The sequence below is a fragment of the Anolis sagrei genome, chromosome 3, assembly GCF_037176765.1.
Source record: "Anolis sagrei isolate rAnoSag1 chromosome 3, rAnoSag1.mat, whole genome shotgun sequence".
Classification (NCBI taxonomy): domain Eukaryota; kingdom Metazoa; phylum Chordata; class Lepidosauria; order Squamata; family Dactyloidae; genus Anolis; species Anolis sagrei.
Genome location: NC_090023.1, coordinates 165,063,010 through 165,081,662, shown reverse-complemented (window position 1 = coordinate 165,081,662; position 18,653 = coordinate 165,063,010). Strand labels below are relative to the sequence as shown.

At 40.2% G+C, this 18,653-nt stretch overlaps 1 protein-coding gene across 3 annotated transcripts in view; it reads left to right on the top strand.

The window, feature by feature from the left end:
• The window catches only part of ANK3 (ankyrin 3), a 719,992-nt gene that overhangs the window by 350,633 nt on the left and 350,706 nt on the right, over positions 1-18,653 (top strand). The window lies entirely within an intron of this gene.

Genomic DNA, 18,653 nt, shown 5'->3' with positions numbered 1-18,653 from the left:
GGGCCTCCCCAGATGATCTCAAACTCCGAGGTGGGACGTAAATGGAGATACGTTCGGACAGATACACTGGACCGGAACCGTACAGGGTTTTGTAGGTCAAAACCAGCACCTTGAATTGTGCTCGGAATTGAACCGGCAGCCAGTGGAGCTGGCACAGCAGGGGGGTGGTGTGCTCCCTGTATGTTGCTCCAGTGAGCAATCTGGCTGCCGCTCGCTGGACTAGTTGAAGTTTCTGAACAGTCTTCAAGAGCAACCCCATGTAGAACGCGCTGCAGTAGTCTATTCGGGATGTAATGAGAGCATGGACCACCGTGGCCAGATCAGACTTCCCAAGGTACGGGCGCAACTGGTGCACAAGTTTTAATTTCTCAAAAGCTCTCCCGGCCACCGCCGGAACCTGGGGTACAATACAGTACAATACAGGCATTGCACACAGAAGAGCACAGATTCTCACAGATTATTGTTCACAGTGGCTCCCTTTAGAATGGATCAAGTAGCAAGTGATAGAAAAGATCGTTGCTTGACAACCTGGAGAGCTGCTGCCCACCAGATAAAAGACTCCTATGCGAGATGAATAGTGTGACCTGATCTGGAATGACACATCTTTCTCTGCTCCCATGGGTCAAGTCCCAATTACCAATCCTGGATATAATGCCAAGTATTGACTGGAAATGGCATTGCTCAGAATAAGGCTGAGAAGACTGAGTAGTGATGGTGGTCAAAAGTACGGGAAACAAGTCCTAAGGAAAGCAGCTTGAAAGAAAGAGGTTATGTCATCAGCTGGGGACCCCTCCCCGCAGCACCAACTGCTGCTCTTGGCCAAAGTGAAGAGAGAGGGGGCCAGGGGACAGTTCCATCTTTTTTTTTAATAATAATGTTTATTGATTTGTCACAATTATTACATTCGTTATACATTTGTTATTACTATTACGTTTTGTACAGCAACCTCTTTAACATGTTGTTTTATTATTTTGCTTTAACATTTTCCCCTTTTTTATTTCACCACAGTGCTCCCCTCCACCCGTCTCAAGCCACTATTCTTACATATCATCTGTCCAAAATCTCATTTCTTTTTGTGACGGTAGTTTTCCTTCCTTGTTTTTTAGACCATTTACCACAAATCTTCCCCATACAACATCAAAATCACTTTGTTTCCATATACCTTTTAAAACCTTTAATATACATGTCTGTTTATCATTTATTGCTATTTTCCATGCTTCTTTATACCACTCCTCTATTTGTATATTCATTTCTTTTTTTTCCAATTCCTTGCTATGAGCAATCTTGCTATTGTTAGTAAGTTTGTTATCACTTCTTTATCCTCCTTTTTCAATTGCTTATTGTTATATAATGATAGTAAGGCTATACTAGGACTTTTATCTATTTTCATATTCATTATATCTTCTATTTCTCTAAATACTTTCTCCCAAAAATTATTTACATATTTACATTGCCACCACATGTGTATATATGTTCCTGGTTCTTGACACCCTCTCCAACAATTTATTGAGTTATTTTTATTCATATATGCTATTCTTACTGGTGTCAAGTACCACTTCCATATTAACTTGTAATAATTTTCTTTAACCCGTATCGATAAGTTTTTTAAATGTCTTTGTCCCCATAACTGTTGCCACTCTATTTCACTTATTTTCATCCCTAAATCTTCTTCCCAAATCTCATTAAGGGTACACTTTTTTAATTTTTCATCCTTCATTTCAATTAATATCTTATAAATTTTACTAATTATACCTCTCACGTTTTCATGTTCTTCTACAGCCCTTCCCTTCTGTATTATTTGTTCAAATTGATTGGGTTGGCTTCCATTTCTATTATTTTTTTCCCAGTTTTTTAACCATTGTTCTAGTTGTATACAACGGAACCATGACAATTTTATTTCTTTAAACTCTTCCAACATCGTTTCCTTCTTCATTTCCACCTTCATCCAATCCCCTATCCTATCTAAATTTATTTCCCTTACCTTTTTATCCATTACTTTTTTATTTTTTTTGGAAACTTCTTTTCCATCACTGTTGGGGTGATGAGGTCTCTTCCAACTCTTTGATTCTATGATTCTATTCTTCTATTCTCATCAGTTGCTCAACAACAAAAGAAGGCTACAACTTTCATGTCTTGACTGTGAACTTGTTGGTGACATCTCCGTGCTCATTGTGTGGTGTAAGCTGCTGACCTTTGGTTTAATCTACCAGAGCTTTTTTTTAATATTCTTATGTACTGGCAATATTAAAAGCTGGGTTGTTGTAGGTTTTTTCGGGCTATACGGCCATGTTCTAGAGGCATTATCTCCAGAAGTTTCACCTGCATCTATGGCAAACATCCTCAGAGGTAGTGAGGTCCTCACAACCTCTGAGGATGCTTGCCATAGATGCAGGCAAAACGTCAGGAGATAATGCCTCTAGAACATGGCCATATAGCCCGAAAAAACCTACAACAACCCAGTGATTCTGGCCATGAAAACCTTTGACAATACAATATTAAAAGCATGCAGACACTTATAACATTTTGCTAGTTATATAATTTACAAGTACCTGAGTGTCCTTCTATAACCCACTGAGAAACTGTCACCTGTCTCTATTTATTTAAAAGAAAGGATAGTGATTTATTCGCAGATCAGACAGCAGGGTTTTGACTACCGTGCCTTTTGTTCAGAATAAAATAAAATCGTACAATATCATCTCACCCCCTGGCAGCCTTCTGAGTACGCATTCCCAGAGCACTCCTGAAATGTTAAAACACATGTTTCGTAATCCCAGATCACTATGAAACTTTATATTGTTTCTCAGTACTTTACCAGCGATTATACGTATTAATGAGAAGAGCTATATAAATACACAAACACAGAAAGAAGAACATGTACACTAGAGCTGATGGCCTCATAAGTTCTAATGCTCCAAAAGAACAGGGGAAAAAAATCAACGGGGAGCCCCTCACAAACTGATTAGTTGCCAGTCTCAGTAGTTCTAGATCAGTGGTTCTCAACCTGTGGGTCCCCAGGTATTTTGGCCTACAACCCCTGCAAATATTCCAAATATGGAATATTTGTGTCAAGTTTGGTCCAGATCCATGATTGTTTACTGTGTTTGAGTCCACAGTACTCTCTGGATGTCGGTGAACTACAACTCTCAAACTCAAGGTCAATGCCCACCAAACCATTCCAGTGTGTTCTGTTGGTCATGGAAGTCCTGTATGCCATGTTTGGTTCAATTCCATCATTGGTGGAGTTCAGAATGCTCTTTGATTGTAGGTGAACTATAAATCCCAGTAAGTACAAATCCCAAATGTCAAGGTCTATTTCCTCCAAACTCCATCTGTGTTCATATTTGGGCATATGGAATATTTGTGCCAAGTTTGGTCCAGATCCATAATTGTTTGAGTCCACAGTTCTCTCTGGATGTGGGTGAACTATAATTCCCAAACTCAAGGTCAATGTCCACCAAACCTTTCCAGTTTTTTCTGTTGGTCATGGGAGCCCTGTGTGCTAAATTTGGCCCAATTCCATCATTGGTGGAGTTCAGAATGCTTTCTGATTGTAGGTAAACTATACATCCCAGCAACGACAATTCCCAAATGACAAAATCAATTTTTTTTGAGTGGAGGACATAAATTGGACTGTTAGGTGTCTTGTGTCCAAATTTGGTGCCAATTCCCCCAGTGGTTTTTGAGTTCTGATGGTAGCATGAACTAACATTACATTTTTATTTATATAGATAGATGTAATGTTCGTTTGTGGGATTAACATAAGTAAAAAACCACTGGGCGAATTGACACCAAATTTGAACACAATACACCTCTCAGGCCAGTGAGTGACTATCACTCATAAAAACATTGAAAAGCACAGTGGAAGAGACTTAAAAAGCCAAAAAAATAAAAAAATACATTGCAACGCATGCACAAAATCACATATATACCCAAACATACATGCATAAACATATACTCAAATATATACACAGACTGGGCCACAGCAATTTGTGGCAGGGGATGACTAGTTAAAGATATAGGAACATTGGACTGGTCTGCTGTTCGTGGAAGTCTTACCTGCTTGGATACTGTACAGAAGTTGATTATAAATTGTATGATTTTAACTGTATTTGTGGTTAGATTGGCTGCACTAATGCTGGAGTGGCCTAACTGAGAGGAGTGCGTTGCCATGGAGACGATGTAGGCTAGAGAGAGAAGTGGGAGGAGCTTAGAGGGGAGAGTTTGAAAAACGACAGTTTATGTTCAGTTAGGGTTTAGGTTTAGAGGAGTGAACAGTCATGAGTTAGGTTTTAGGTTTAGAGGAGTGAGCAGTCAGGAGTTAAGATTTGAGGGTGAGGAATTGATAGAGGAAAGATTAGGAGGTTATAGCTGTAAGAGAGTGAATTGTGAAGCAAAGTTTCGAGGCTTTGGAAAGCCAGATTAAGTTACTGGAAGTTTCTTAGGCTAGAGAGGCTGATAAGGGAAACATAACCAGTATTCCGTTAGTCTAAAGAAAGGCTAAAGAATAAGCTTATTAAGTATCTGATCAAGGGAGGATCAGATAAGGGAGACATCCCTGTATTGAAACTTTGTTTTGTAATAAGTGCTTCACCTCAGGAAGATACTGTATAACCTGAAAGAGTGTAACATTCAACTAACCAAGCATTATTCTGAGTTCTATAAGAAAAGTTACAACTTGCAACCACACGCTTTGTGCTCAATAAACTTGTTAACTTTTGTTTGAAGACTGCCTCACCTCCATCAATTCTGCGTCCAGTGTGCCATTTCACACACTATTATAACTTACCTCACGTGGTAGCAGAAACGCAGGGGAAAGTGACCAAATAGATCTATATTCTTATCTCCAGTCACGCTACAATACATACAGTTTAATTACTACTAAGTTATTACTTAGAGGTGCGATTGAACAGCCTCCCTTCTAACTTGATGGTAAATTTGGTTCCTTTCAAATTGGTAGCAACAATAATCATCCCTAGGCTCCCCTCCCTTGCTTCTTCGCAGATACGGTCTTTGTTTATTTGTTGTTTTTGTTGCTTTTAAATTGGACTTTTACTTTAGGTTTTACATCAGGATTTTATTTTCATTTCATATGCAATTATGGTCAGTCACGTTCATCATTTTTTCCATCAGGGTGTTGAGGTTTACACATTTATTTTAATTGAATAATATTTAGAACTGATATATCCTGGTAAGAGCCATGCATGTTGACAAGGTAACAGATACAAATGACTTTAGGAAAACTGTTTTCAGTTGTCAAACTATGCACAGATATATTGCAAAGACAACACGATGTTTGGGTGCATATAGAGTTAAAAAATGAAGACAACAAAAATTAGATTTCCTATTATCTGAATGGCATGTATTTGATTTGGCAACAGTGGAATGAACAATATTTCTCAGTAATTTGCCTCAATTCGAGTGGATGACCCCTGCCTTCTGTTATTCTACTTGAAGCTAGATTTTAGAGATTCTGGCCATCTCTGCTCTTCCATAGGTCCAATTAGGTATAACCATTGAGCAGATCACAATAAATTCAGCTTGAAAGGCCACATGCTCAATCTGCCTTGGGTCACAAACCCAAGAGAAGCTGTGTCTAAACAAGCTTTTCTGTAAAAGCTTTTTGAATGCAGCTTTCTGCTTCCAACAGTTGTCAGAGTCCAAAAATTATTCTTACCTTCCCCACCGGCCCCTTGGCACCTTTAAGTGTATAAATCGCTAATCAAAGCAGAAGATAGATTTGAAAAAAAGAAGGGCCTGTGCAGAAGGAGGAGAAGATAGTTAGATCGGAAAGAAGCTCAAGGAGGGTTTTATGGCCGGAATCACTGGTTTGTTGTAGGTTTTTTCGGGCTATATGACCATGTTCTAGAGGCATTCACTCCTGACATTTCGCCTGCATCGATGACAAGCATCTTCAGAGGTAGTGAGGTCTGTTGGAACTAGGAAAAAAAGTTTATATATCTGTGGAATGACCAGGGTGGGACAAAGGACTCTTGTCTGTTGGAGCTAGGTGTGAATGTTTCAACTGACCACCTTGATTAGCATTTGATGGCCTGGCAGTGCCTAGGGCAATCTTTTCTTGAGAGGTGATTAGATGCCCTTGTTTGTTTCCTACAAGAAAAGAGATTCCATCTGAACATGAGGAAGAACCTCCTGACTGTGAGAGTCGTTCAGCAGTGGAACTCTCTGCCCCAGAGTGTGGTGGAGGCTCCTTCTTTGGAAGCTTTTAAACAGAGACTGGATGGCCATCTGTCAGGGGTGATTTGAATGCAATATTCCTGCTTCTTGGCAGGGGGTTGGACTGGATGGCCCATGAGGTCTCTTCCAACTCTTTGATTCTATGATTATGTTGTTTTGCTGTTGTAAATTTTGAGTTTTTTAATACTGGTAGCCAGATTGTGTTCATTTTCATGGTTTTCTCCTTTCTGTTGAAGTTGCCCACATGCTTGTGGATTTCAATGGCTTCTCTGTGTAGTCTGACATTGTGAGAGTGGTCCAGCATTTCTGTCTTCTCAAATAATATGCTATGTCCAGGTTGGTTCATCAGGTGCTCTGCTATGGCTGACTTCTCTGGTTGAAGTAGTCTGCAGTGCCTTTCATGTTCCTTGATTCGTGTTTGGGCAATGCTGCGTTTGGTGGTCCCTATGTAGACTTGTCCACAGCTGCATGGTATACAGTAGACTCCTGCAGAAGTGAGAGGACCCCTCTTGTCCTTTGCTGAACGTAGCTGTTGTTGGATTTTCTAGGTGGGTGTGTAGATAGTTTGTATGTATGTTGTGTTTCCTCATCAGCTTCCCTATGCGGTCAGTGGTTCCCTTGATGTATGGCAAGAACCCTTTTCCTCTGGGTGGATCTTTGTCTTGATTCTCGTGGCTTGTTCTTGGTCTTGCAGCTCTTCTGATGTCTGAGGTGGAGTATCCATTGGCCTGTAGAGCCCAGTTTTCTTGGTGTAGAACCACCAAGAAAATCCAACAAATGCTACATTCAGCAAAGGACAAGAGGGATCCTCTCACTTCTGCAGGAGTCTACCATATACCATATACCATGCAGCTGTGGACAAGTCTACATAGGGACTGATGAACCAACCTGGACACAGCATATGATTTGAGAACACAGAAATGCTGGACCACTCTCACAACCACCATGTCAGACTACACAGAGAAGCCATTGAAATCCACAAGCATGTGGACAATTTCAACAGAAAGGAGGAAACCATGAAAATGAACAAAATCTGGCTACCAGTATTTAAAAAAACTCTAAAATTACAACAGCAAAACAACAGAGAAAAAACGAACAAGAACATCTAATCACTTCTCAACAAAGGATTGCCCCAGGCACTGCCAGGCCATCAAATGCTAATCAATGTGATCAGTTGAAACATAATAATAATAATAATAATAATAATAATAATAATAATAAACCTTTATTTGTACCCCGCTACCATCTTCCGAAGGACTCGGTGCGGCTTACAAGAGGCCGAGCCCAAATACAACCAATAAAAACAGCAGCAACAGCAACAACACAATAACTCAGAAAACAAAGCAACAACAATTAACAACACCCAATGATGCAATTAAAAACAATGGCCGGGCCAAATGTAATAATTAAAATTAAAAGTGCTGGGCATGACAAGGTGGGGTGTGGAGGGGGATGGGCATGCAGATATCCTGGATCTCTGATAAAGTGCGTTGGGACATAATGCTAGGAGTTTCCTTATTTTGGAAAGGCACACTGGAACAACCATGTTTTCAAGCTCCTCCTAAAGATTCACACCTAGCTCCAACAGACAAGAGTCCTTTGTCCCACCCTGGTCATTCCACAGATAAATAAACCCTTTTTCCTAGTTCCAACAGACCTCACAACCTCTGAGGATGCTTGCCATAGATGCAGGCGACACATCAGGAGAGAATGCCTCTAGAATATGGCCATATAGCCCGTAAAAACCTACAACAACCCAGGGAAATATCAATTGATCAGAGAGCAATATTTTTACAAACAAGAGTTTTGGTCGAATGTTGTACTTGTTATGATGTTGTACTTGAAAGCAATAAGCCCTACTAAATTTAATGTTAAACGCATATCTTTAGTTTTGTTTTGTTTTGGGCTGTGGGGAGGCAAGGGAATTTTAGTGTAGGAGGAAGCCACAGTGTTCAAAGGCATCCTCCTGGCTATGTTCAATATTAAATTTATATGCATAGTTTATTTGGACAAGAGTGTGTTTGGGTGGATTTCTGTTAACAGTGTATTTGGGTAGAATTTATTCTGGTATCTTTTTCATGTCCCATAATAAATATCTCGATGGTTGCTATTTAAAATCTGCACAAAAAAAGAGTGTGGGAGGTGACTTCTCTGTCTCTTGACAGCTGAGTTCCTAACGAAATAAGGATGCAGGAGGACATAATATGATTTCTCTGGCAGCATTCAAAGTCAACACCCGGCACCTTCAAGCATCCATCTGGGGATGGGGGGGGGGGGGTGCCATGACAAGACCCACCAACAATGAAACATGGCCTAAGGCTGCCATTAGACTTCTTACGTGTGTATGTTGACTTGTGGCAACCCCATGAATTTCACAGGGCTTTCTTAGGTGAAGAATATTCAGAGATACTTTGGCAATTCCTTCCTTTCCAATATAGCCTCCAGCACTTGATATCTATATGTGATCTACCATCCAAATGCTAACTATGTTTGAATTGGGTCAGAACTGTGCTTTCTAGCAATACTTTGGGGATTTCTTCACTTCCCCTCTATGCCTGTGGATTTCCTTGAGGTGTATATTCCAGCATATAAGACGACTGGGCGTATAAGACGACCCCTACCTTTTCCAGTTAAAATATAGAGTCTTGAATCCAGATCCAGCTCGAGCTTTTGAGGATCACTAGTCAAGAGTAGGCTTGGGCGGTTTCGTTCGTTAATTTCGTAATTCGTTATTAATTCGTATTTAAATTAGCTTACGATCCAATATTGAGCCATGCAGGAATAGTGTGAGGAGTAAATTAGATTCGAAACAATTTTTTCAATTTATTTCGTAATTATTTCGTAATTATTTTGTAATTATTTCGTAATTATTTTCACATGTCTGGTGCAAGTTTTATAGTTGTTCTTTGTTTTATCACACCAACAATCAACAACAGAGGGAGAGGGAAGCTTCAGAAGTTCCCCCTGTCCCATTTGGAGGTTTTTTTAGCATATTGCGCAATCGCGTCCGCCATTAACGAATCGATTCGTAACTATACGAAATTTCGTATATTTCGAAATTTTTAAAAGCAAAATTTCGGAATTATTAAAAAAAACGAAACGCAAGGGCCCCCTAAAAACAAAACGAGTTTAGAACCAAATTTTTCCGTGGTTACCCAAGCCTAGTCAAGAGATCTTGAAGGTCTCCCTGTTTCTCCTCCTTGTTCCATGAGTCTATTTTCTTGCTGTCATTCTCACATAATTATACTGTTCTCAACTGAATTAGGCCAGAACTGTGCTTTCTAGCAATACTTTGGGGATTTCTCCCCCTCTTTGCCTGTGGATTTCCTTAAGGTGTTTCCTTCCAGCCTCCAAGGTCATCATGTCCCATGTGTTGGCAGAACGAAGGCTGGATGCTACTCTGAAAGGCTTAAAATGAGGAATGCATCTAATGCTGCTTGTTTGTTTGCCATCAATGAGTAGTTAGGAAGTAGCATCTCCTCTTCCACCTCACCAGCACTAATAATGTCTGAGCCAGAATGAAAGGTGGATGAAGAAGCTGGTTCCCATGGAGAAAAGTCAAAAGTTGGAATGCATGTTATCATTGAGACATTATTTTGATACACTCTTGATAGTGGTAGAGTATCTCTTATCTCAATTTGGACCAGAAGGATTTTGGAATTTGTTGGGATTTTTGATTCTTTTTTTTTTTGGGTCGTGTCAGGAGCGACTTGAGAAACTGCAATTTTGGAATGCCTGTTGTAGTGAATTTTATGATCTATGTTGTATTTTTGGGGTGTAGCTCTAGGTTACAATATGGCTGATAGGGAAGAATTGGCTCAAATAGGGTAGCAACAGTGAAGGCAGGATTAATTTGCATATGTGAAGCCGATTGGTCGTATGCAGATGAGAGTATGCCAGGATTTGAAAAGGCCGCTGAGCCAGAATGGCAGTTACAGAACTGAACATTCTAAAGGGGCGGAGTCAAGTTTGAAAGAAGCAGTTAGAGTTTGTCAGTTAAAAAAAAGTGAAGAGAGTTAGGAACCTCGGTTAGAGAGAAGCGGTTGGGAAATAGAGCTCAAGGTTTAAGGAAAAATAAGAAGGCGCCAGTGTGGCCTAAGTCAGAATATAGTTCAGCCAAGGGAATATGAAGAATGTAACATATTTGTTGATGTGAGACAGTGAGGGTTTTATAAGAAAAGTTAATTGAGTGAATGATACTGAATGTAAGACTTGAGACTGTAACAAAACAAAAATGTAACCATAAAGCATTGGAACCAAAAGCTATAAATAAACTTTGTTACTTTGTTGCTTACCGGAGTGTCTAAAGCCTGTGATATAAAGCACAAAGGTTTAACAGCTCACAAGAAAGCCCCAGCCAATTTAAAAGGGAATGGCAGCAGTACAAGGCGATAAAGGGATTTAGAAAGGAAATTCTTTGTCCCCTCACTGAGTCAAGAAGAAAGGCACCTGTAAAAGGACAGAAACAGAGTATGTCCCAGGTATTAAAGTGGTGACAGAAAACTACATATGTGGTGTGGCATCACATATTCAGTTATGTGCAATGTTCCGCCCCACACCTGTATTTGAATATGCATACATTATAAGAGATCTTGGAGACAGAAGTATGCTACTCATGTCTTATGTTTAAAAGAGATGCCTGACTGCTTCAGCAGATTTGTGGCCAAGTTTTCTTGTTTCCTCGAAATAGCCTTCTATAAAACATAAAGACATGTGATATTACAAAAGAGAAATCCATTAGTGGAGAATATTCCTATTCAGTCTTCAGTGACATAAGCCAGCTTCTAATGAGAAATTGACTGGCTGGAGATCAGTCAAGAAGTGCCAACAAGGAGATATCTGAGTCTTCCAATTTCTAAATTGTGTCTTGCTATTGCAAAACATAAATAAAAAAGTTGCATTGAGGAAATGTGCAATCTTTAGATGGGTTTGCAATCTCTCCAACTATATAAAGGTAGTTCCTGGGTTATGAACAAGATTGATTCTTGTAGGTTTTTTCTTGAGTTTGTATGTATGTCGGAACAGGTACATTTTTAAACGTGGCTCCAGTCAAATACCTATCTATTGATCTATCGATCTATTGATCTATCGATCTATTTGTCAACAGTATAGGAAAGAGTTAACACCTCTGTGGTGTTTCTTTTGCTGTCAGTGCCTTTGTTCAGAATATTTCACCTCACTTTCTGATAGGTTAGTAAAGGGTAAAGGTTTTCCTCTGGCATGAAGTCCAGTCATGTCCGACTCTGGGGTGTGGTGCTTATCTCCATTTCTAAACTTAAGAGCCGGTGTTGTCCGTAGACACCTCCAAGGTCATGTGGCCGGCATGACTGCATGGAGCGCCGTTACCTTCCCGCTGGAGCGGTACCTATTGATCTACTCACATTTGCATGTTTTCGAACTGCTACGTTGGCAGAAGTCCTTATGATAATTAAATAATATTTTTTAAAAAATTAAGTTCTTATGATAATTGAATTAAAAATGGGTTGTAGGTTTTTTCGGGCTATATGGGCGTGTTCTAGAGGCATTCTCTCCTGACGTTTCGCCTGCATCTATGGCAAGCATCGAGGTAGTGAGATCTGTTGGAAGTAGGAAAAAGGGTTTATATATCTGTGGAATAACCAGGGTGAGACAAAGGACTCTTGTCTGCTGGAGTTAGGTGTGAATGTTTCAACTGACCACCTTGATTAGCATATAATGGTCTGACAGTGCCTAGAGCAAACTTTTGTTGAGAAGTGATTAGATGTTCTTGTTTGTTTCCTCTCTGTTGTGCTGTTAAAAAAAATGACTTTTGCAAAAAAAGAAAGTGGGTGTACTCCTTATGTGCTGCTATGTTTAATTTTCCACCAGCAAAATCCATTTAAGTAATAATATTATGTATTATTTATAAAGTACTTTACTGGCAAGGCACTGTAAAATAATTAATGTGCAGTGGCTTTTAGAGATGATAAAACGTGATCATGTTTCAGCATCAGAAGTACACCCACAAATCTGACTCAAGTCACATGACAAACATTGTCTTTCTGTAATGAAAAATGTGTCTTTGTATAATGGATTTTTTAAATGAATTTCTGATCACAATTAAAGTGAAATTTGAAATTGTTCAAAATTATATATCTAAGATAGGTGTGACACTTTTTTAAAAAATCCATTCTTCTTGCACTCCTTCTTTTCTTTCTCCCCATCCCTTTCCGCTGCTGGAGAGAGAAATGCAACATAATCATTATACGTAGGGTGTAATCCATGAACAAATGACATGGTGGGATTAATGAACAATTAACTCTGATCATATGTTATAAGCAGCCCTGATTACACTCCACACACTTGCTTCTATTTACAAAATATCTGTTTTAATTCCCCGTTTGCGCTGCTGTTCTGCTTTGAGGAGAGTCCTAATTGCTCATTCGGTCTGTAACCATCACTGCCATTTCCTTGGAGGTAGCGCTCATATCGTTCAGTGCTCATAGCAACCAGACAAAGAGCTGCTCTGTTACCAGTGGCATGTGTGGCCACGTGAGTGCAAGCGTCGCTGTCAAAATCGAACCGGAAATTATTATTTTCCCCTCCCTTTCCCATCATATTAATTTTGAAGCATTTCGCTCTCCTGTTCTGCCAGCTCATGTAGAAATTAACAAAAAATATTTTAAAAATCAGATGCAGGGAATAATGTGTGTATATGTATGTATGCATAGATTTTTAGGATGTGGGGATGGGCAAGCCATTGTTAAAATGTATGCCGTGTGGAAGGAAATGAGATTTCTCTGCTCTCGGTAATTTATTACCTTATTAAACCAGACAAGTATAAATTTCACCATAGCTTCCCATCTGGATTGTCAGTGGGTTTCCCAGTTTACCATGCATTTAAGCTGTTTTTGCTAATGCATGGGAAGTGTAAACGAAGAGTGCTTTTTCAAGTGCATCCTCACTACAGCTTTCAAAGATGTGTGCATACGGGTGTGAAAACAGCTTTTGTTGAAAGGGTGTGTCCCTGTGCAATGTTAATGTCACTGGGGGACACACATAAGGAACGAGCTGAGAAGCTGCAGTGTCGCAGCAGGCAGAGGAAGAGTGAGTGTGATGCACAACCATTTGCTTCATTTGCCATCCCCCTAGGCACCTTGATCATACCGAAAAGCAGTGAAACAAAAGGATAATTACCATGTCTGTGGCTAACCTTGAGTGTTGAGGCAGGATTCTCTTATCCGTTTTTATTGCTTGGCATCCTGCAGTGGGAAAGACTCAGAGCTATAGGAGATGGCAATGCAGGGCAATATACATCAAGAACATCTATTAAGGAGCAGGCAGTGGATTCCAGCCCCTCCCTTCTCCCCCAGCAGCTGCCTCTTCTTGCAGTCTTGCATTGATCTCATTGTACGATGCAGGCTGTGTGACATAAAAGCTCAAAAATGTGGAATGTTTAAACTGTCAGAGGGCCTGTGGTCAAGGTGTGACATGAATAGAAATAATGGAGACTGGAAGTTTAATGCTTAAAGTCTTTGGATTTTTTTAAATGTACTTTTTAACTGGTTTTTTAATGATTTTTATTAGTGAACTAGCTGTCCCCTGCCACGCGTTGCTGTGGCCCAGTCTGGTGATCTGGAAAATAAAGTAATGAGAAAGTGTTGGTTTCTAATCTATGTAATTCCTTTATGCTTGTGAGTAAACAGTATTTCTTGTTGTTTCTTTGTCAGTGTTGATGTGGAGAGTGTCTGGTTTGCCTACTCTGGAATATGCCACATATAATCCTTCTTTAAGGGACTCTTTCAAATCTAGGATACTATATCTGTGTGTGTGAGAGAGAGAATCATATCTATCTATCTATATTTATGACTGGATGGCTCTTTGTCAGGAGGGCTCTGATTACATTTTCTTGCCCTGGTGAAGGGAGTTGGACTGGATGGCCTTAAGTATTTTCTGTTGGTCATGGGGGTTCTGAGTGGGAAGTTTGCCCCATTTCTGTTGTTTGTGGGTTTCAGAATGCTCTTTAATTGTAGTGAACTATAAATCCCAGTAACTACAACTCCCAAACTCAAGGTCAATGCCCACGAAACCCTTCCAGTGTGTTCTGTTGGTCATTGAAGTCCTGTATGCCATGTTTGGTTCCATCACTGGTGGAGTTTAGAATGCTCTTTGATTGTAGGTGACCTATAAATCCCAATAGGTACAAATCCCAAATGTCAAGGTCTATTTCCTCCAAACTCCATCTGAGTTCATATTTAAGCATATGGAATTTTTGTGTCACGTTTGGTCCAGATCCATCATTGTTTGAGTCCACAGTGCTTTCTGGATGTAGGTGAACTACAACTCCCAAACTCAAGGTCAGTGCCCACCAAACCCTTCCAGTGTGTTCTGTTGATCATTGAAGTCCTGTATGCCATGTTTGGTTCAATTCCATCACTGGTGGAGTTCAGAATGCTCATTGATTGTAGGTGAACTATAAATCCCAGTAAGTACAAATCCCAAGTGTCAAGGTCTAGTTCCTCCAAACTCCATCTGTGTTCATATTTGGGCATATGGAATATTTGTGTCAAGTTTGGTCCAGATCCATCATTGTTTGAGTCCACAGTGCTCTCTGGGTGTAGGTGAACTACAACTCCCAAACTCAAGGTCAGTGCCCACCAAACCCTTCCAGTGTGTTCTGTTGGTCATGGAAGTCCTGTATGCCATGTTTGGTTCAATTCCATCACTGGTGGAGTTCAGAATGCTCTTTGATTGTAGGTGACCTATAAATCCCAATAGGTACAAATCCCAAATGTCAAGGTCTATTTCCTCCAAACTCCATCTGTGTTCATATTTGGGCATATGGAATATTTGTGTCAAGTCTGGTCCAGATCCATCATTGTTTGAGTCCACAGTGCTCTCTGGATGTAGGTGAACTACAATTCCCAAACTCAAGGTCAATGCCCACGAAACCCTTCCAGTATTTTCTGTTGGTCATGGAAGTCCTGTATGCTATGTTTGGTTGAATTCCATCATTGGTGGAGTTCAGAATGCTCTTTGATTGTAGATAAACTATAAATCCCAGCAACGACAATTCCCAAATTACAAAATCATTTTTTTTTTAGTGGAGGACATAAATTGGACTGTTAGGTGTCTTGTGTCCAAATTTGGTGTTAATTCCCCCAGTGGTTTTTGAGTTCTGATGGTAGCACGAACTAACATTACATTTTTATTAATATAGATTAGTATTTCAATTCTAAGTGTAGGCCTGCTTTTGGCTGATGAGATAGAATTGTTGTTGTTGTGTGCTTTCAAGTCATTTCAGACTTACGTTGACCCTGAGCAAGGGCCGGGTAAATGACCTTGGAAGGTCCTCCAAGTTTGAGGACCCCTGATCTAGATTATATGGCAGTGTAGAAGGGCCTAAAATGGCATTTAGGAGTAAAAGAGGAGGGAGTAATCTTTTAGTACGAGTAGACGAGGGAAGTCACAGTATGAGAAAAAAATGTCAGGGAGTGCATTATGAGTTTAAAAATCAATGACACATGTCACCATGATCTCTGTAGATTTATAAAGGTGGATAACTAAATGTAAAACCAGTCATTCCTAAGTTAATGTCTTAACTTCAAGGAAAGTTTTAGACTTCTATAGGCATTAGTGTCACAGTCTCTGTTGAGAGGAAAAACTGATAAATCAATCCTTTCAGTCATAAACTGAGGAACCAGAATGTTGGAGAGCCCCTTTTACATGAGTCGATAGGAATCAGGAGTGGGCAAGGCATATTTAGCAGGGTTTTTCAAGTGCAGCTAGATCGGTAATATTTTAACTTATTCTAAGGAGACGGCATTTGGAGTGCCGCTGTCAACATCAAAGAACATGTTTCTTTGAAAGATCTAGAGTGGTGTAAACCTGACAACAGATCATTAAATTAAAGTTGGGTTAAATGCTACATTTACTTCAAAGCTTTATTTTTGGAATGGAGAAAAGTAAAAGTAACCCATCCCAGTGAGGAAACTACTCAAGCCTTTAGATGGAAGTTACTTTACTGTTGCTAATGGACTTGCAAATGTGTTGCCTGTCTTTTATTGCCCCTTGTCCTCAGTCTTCACATATTCCTCCAGACAATCACAATTGACAGCAAATATAACACTGGAGGTATCTGTGATTCTAACATTGAAGGAGCTGGGGGTGGTGATGGCCGACAGGGAGCTCTGGCATGGACTGGTCCATGAGGTCATTTATTTACCTGGGAACCACTCTGAGTTCCCTCGGGGAGATAGAGTGGTATATAAATAAATTATTATTATTATTATTATTATTACTACTAAAAGCACAAATCCTATAGTGAATATCACCATAATTTGGAATGGAATTGCAATGCAAATTTCACAGAGGAAATAAGACAGAATTTAAGGCAAGATTTAGGTCTCATGGGATTTAGCAAATTTTAAGGCATACCCATATCTGACCACTTAACATAAAGGGTCAGCAAATCAGTTCCATGATGGCTAAATGAGGCATGGTGCTGATCCAAGTCAACATGAGCCAAAGTTGCTTAATGCATAGTTGCTTGAACCGTGTTAACAAAATTTGCAAGTTGTTCCAAATTCTCTCCCAGAATCCAAAGCAAACTCTTACTTTGGGACCATGGAAGCAGCTGAGCTGGTTCCAAGACAGAACTAGCCAAAACTGTTTATTTATTTACCATATTTATATACCGCCCCTCTCAACCCGAAGGCGACTCGAGGTGGTTTACAGTCGGCAGTCAATGCCCCCAAACAACATAAATACAGTTAAAAATGTTACATATAATATAAATTATATAAAAGCAATAAAATAACAAAAGCCATAATACACAAGTCCTCAGCGTCTCATCACTAAAATAATTTTTTCCATCACATCATCCAATCATTCTGTGGATCTCAATTACCTGTAGTCTGTTACACGGCGTCTGCAAATGCCTGCCCAAATAGCCAGGTTTTGACTCTCTTTCAAAATGTTAGGAGGGAGGGGGCTGATCTAATATCCCTAGGGAGGGCATTCCATAGCTGAGGGGCCACCACTGAGAAGGCCCTGTCTCTCGGTCCCACCAATTGCATCTGCAAAGGGGGTGGGACTGAGAGCAGGGCCTCACCAGACGATCTTAAGCACCTAGATGGTACATACGGAGAGATGCGTTCAGACAGGTAAACAGGGCCTGAGCCGTTTAGGGCAGGGGTCCTCAAACTAAGGCCTGAGGGCCGGATATGGCCCTCCAAGGTAATTTAACTAGCCCTCGCTCAGGGTCAACCTAAGTCTAAAATGACTTGAAAGCACACAACAACAACAATCTTATCTCGTCAGCCAAAAGCAGGCCCAAATGCACCATGGAGGACCTTTTTATAGTACCACCAGAGGCACTCCAAGTGGCCAGCTACTGGTCAAAGGACATATAATCATTTACCAAGCTTGCAAACTTTGTGTTTCGTTTTTTTGTTTGTTTGTTTGTTTAAAAATGCAATACAACTGTTTGGTTTGCTCCTGACATGATAAATAACATCACAAAACATACAAGTAAAACAACATAACCATAAGATTAACAAAACAATATAAGCATAAAAATTGTCGCCATAACACACATATAGCGTGAGATTGTTTATTATTTTATTATGTATTGGTGTTTTAATTAATTGTTGAATTGTTTTGTATTTTGTATTACTTGTCAATTGATTTGGGCATCTAATTGTGCCCCCACTGTAAGCCGCCCTGAGTCCCCCCCCCCCCCCCGGGGTGAGAAGGGCGGGGTATAAGTAAGTGAAAGAAATAAAAATAAATAAATAAATATATTAAAAGTAATCCTGCCTGTTCAAGGCAATTTAAAATTTTTAAAGGCCAGGCCAAGATCTGTGCAAGCCCAAAAATTCTAGGGAGCCCGGGAATTAAGTGCAATGCTATGGCAGGCAACAATAATATTAGGTCTGTGGCTGTTCATTCCAGGGTCGATTAGAGTATATGATCTGGGTAATTGGTAGGAAGAATATAAGGCCATATTCGACATGTGTAAGACTGAGTTAGAACTGGTCATTTTCAAAGGCTTGTTGAAACCACCAGGTCTTCAAACTCTTACGAAAGGAGAGGAGGGATGGGGCCTGACTTATTTCCCTTGGAAGGGCATTCCAGAGGAGGGGGGCACCACCGAGAAAGCCCTCTCTCTCATCTCCACCAACCATGCTTGTGACGAAGGTGGGACCAAGAAGAGGGCCTCCCCGGAAGATCTTAGAGTTTGTGCCGGTCCATAGAAGGAGATGCGATCGCGGAGATAGGTGGGGCCCAAACTGGTTAGGGCTTTATAGGTCATGACCTGCACCTTAAATTTGGCTCGGTAACTTATTGGCAGCCAATGAAGCTGTTTTAATAGGGGCACTGTATGCTCCCTATAGTTTGTTCCAGTAAGGAGCCTGGCTGTCGCCCGTTGTACCAATTGAAACTTCCAGGCCATCTTCAAGGGCAGCCCCACGTAGAGTGCAGTGCAGTATCCATAT